This window comes from Orycteropus afer, unplaced genomic scaffold (assembly GCF_000298275.1).
Source record: "Orycteropus afer afer isolate SDZICR_OR568_19922 unplaced genomic scaffold, OryAfe1.0 scaffold00309, whole genome shotgun sequence".
In the NCBI taxonomy this organism is placed as follows: domain Eukaryota; kingdom Metazoa; phylum Chordata; class Mammalia; order Tubulidentata; family Orycteropodidae; genus Orycteropus; species Orycteropus afer.
In genome coordinates this window covers 3,420,077-3,423,287 of record NW_006921896.1, presented here as the reverse complement: position 1 = coordinate 3,423,287, position 3,211 = coordinate 3,420,077, and positions in this window count along the sequence as shown.

Here is a 3,211-nt window from a genome sequence, read left to right as displayed (position 1 = left end):
AAAGAATTGGCCAGGGAAAACCTTATGAATAGCAAAGAAACACTGTTTGGGGGACATGATTCAATCCATAACATGTATCAGCATCATTGCTGAACCACCACATCAGTCCCTTGCCTCCATGTTCTTTGACAAAAAGAATTCCTAATGTGTTTAAGCCACTGTTCATTTTTTGTTACTTATACCAAACTTAAACCCACTGCCATTGAGTCAATTCTGATTCATAGCAACACCAATTGGGTTTCCAAGGCTGTAAATCTTTGCAGAAATAGATTTTCTTATTTTCTGTCCACAGAGCAGCTGGTGGATTTGAACCATCAACCTTCTGGTTAGCATTCAAATGTCTTACCCACTATGTCACCAGAGCACCTTATAGCTGAGTGAATTTCTAACTGATATACCTCCTTATTCTTGATACTCTTCTAAACAAGAAGGACCAAAGGAAGAAGAAAAGGAGAGGTAAAGGCTAGAGAAAGAAAGGTGCATATTAATTTTATTGTCTCTTAAGATGTAAATTCCCAAAGAGCAGAAATCATGACTAGCATATTCTATACAGCACCTAGATTATTGAGTTGAATAATATATTGTTTTGGTTACCTAGTGCTACTGCTGTCTACTTTCAAGTGGTGCCTACATATCATGCAGAATGATCTGTAAACCAGGGATAAGTTTTCTCTTCCTCAGTCAACTGATCATAAGGAACTCCCCATGAGACCATAGGTGCAGACTGGGAGAGGGAAGGTAATGTGACTGGAATGGAGACCATAGGCATTAGAGCCACTTCCTCATGAAACTTCCTTGTGCCTCCAGGTCCTGCTTGAGCCCGATCTCTTATATACCACTTCTATTTAATGATGGAGTGCTGCTGTGCATGTCCAACTTTATGACTCTGTGGGTCAGACAATACCCAGTTCATGATGGGCAGCTGGATGTAGTATTCCCCATGATGAGACTGGTAATCAGCTCCATGGTGGAACTTACTGTGAGCAGCTGAGTAGCTGCCTTAGGGATGTGGTCTGCTTCCTGTATATAAGGACAAGCTTTGGGGAACAGTCTCTAGTTTATAATACACTTGAACCCTGCATGTAGCCGTGTCATTGTTCAGTAGTCTGCCATGTTCTGCTGATCTTGAAACTTTCAATGGACTTGAATTAATGGCCTGCCATGTGGTTTGGTAACATCAGGACCATGTCTTTTTACTTATCAACCTTGGGCTTGTCTTCCTCAGCAGCCAGCAGCTGAGTGAAGAAAAGTCTCCAGCTTCAGTGGGCAGGAAGCAGGAGGCAGAGCTGAAGCCCAAGGTTGAGAGGTTTTCACCCAGCCCCTAGAGCCTGGCACTTTGAACTCGGACTTAAAGCCTCCAAACTGTAAGATAATAAACTCTTGTTCCTTCAAGGCATCCCATTTGTGGTATATTCTTGTCAGAGCAGCACTAGGTAACCATAACATATATTCAGCATAACTGAATACAAGTCATTGTAAATACAATAATCCTAAACCCAAACCCACTGCCACCGAATCAATTCCAACTCATAGCGAACCCCATTAGGTTTCTCAGGTGGTCAATCTTTATGGAAGTAGATTGCCCTGTCTTCCTTCTGTGGAGTGGCTGGTGGGTTTGAACTCAATCTTCTGGTTAGCAGTCAAATGCTTTAGGTACTACACCACCAGAGCTCCTTAAATCATACAACAACAAGATGCCTTAAAAAAGTCTAAGTTCCCATATAGGGTGGATGGAAGGTGCTTTTTTATTAAATGAAATTGCCATTATAAGATAAGAAATAAATCAGGTTTTCCACACACACACCAAGTAGTAATCATAGTGGCTAACATATTTGAGTAGATATTATGTGCCAGGTTCTGTTAAATTCTGCACCAAAACAAAACCAAACTCACTGCCATTGAGTCGATTCTGACCCTCATATGGTTCAGCTGGTGGGTTTGAATCACTGACCTTCTAGTTAGCAACCAAATGTCTTACCCACTGCACCACTGGAGCTCCTTTATTCTGTACAGCAGTGACTCTATCATATATATATATATATAGATAGATATATACCCAAAACCCACTCCCATTGAGTCGATTCCAACTCACTATAGAGTTTCCAAGGCTATACATCTTTATGGAAGCAGACTGCCTCATCTTTCTCCTGCAGAGCAGCTGGTGGATTCGAACCACCAATCTTCTGGTTAGCAGCCAAATACCTTAACTACAGTGCCATCACTGATCTTTATCATATAGACACCATTATTATCCCATTTTACAGATGAAGAAATTCAGACACAGAACTGTAAGCAAATTGCCCAAGGTGTCTCAATTAGCAAGTCAGAATTTGTCCCTAGGCAGTCTGGCTCTAGAGTCTTTGTCCTTCAACACTCACTTTATGATCATACATTACATAGATTGATATACACATCATATATATATATATATATATATATATATATATATATATATATGGAAAGAGTGTGTGTATATATTCACATATGGGATTAAGACACTATGTAAGATCTGAAAACCTGAAAGGGATATTTTTTTTCCTTTCATTTATTCACTATCTTCTAGATTTAACAGAACTCACTATCAGTGAAAAGACTTAAAACATTCCACCTACGAGATCAACAGCATTCCAGATTAACTCCTTCCTAGCACTTTGCAAGTCCCTGAGCGGTGCAAACAGTTGCTGTGCTTAGCTGCTAATTATAAGTTTGGACGTTTGAGTTCACCCAGGGAAGAAAAGTCTGGCAATCCATTTCCAAAAAAGCTTCTAATCAAACCCCACGGAGCACAGTTCTCCTCTGACATACACACAGGGTGTGGCAATGAGTTGGAATCGCCACAACAGCAAATTTGTTTGGTTGAGCACTTTGCATATGTTTTTAAATAAAAGACAATTCTGGCAAACAGAAACAAAAACTAAAGAAAATTAATGAAGTAAAGAAAGGAATATAAAAATTAAAATTACAGAAAAAATGAACTGAAATCAACCTGCTGTTTATACCCCAGATTATGTCAGACTTTTACATGAGAATGGCCAGCTCCCATGAAAAACAAAATACTGCCTTTGTGTATTGACAGGTTAAAAAAAAAAACCAAACTCACTGCCATGGAGTCCTTGTTGTTGTTGTTGTTGTTATGTGCCGTCGAGTCATACCTGACTCATAGCGACCCCTCCTTGGGTTTCCGAGGCAGTATCACTACAGAAGTAGGATT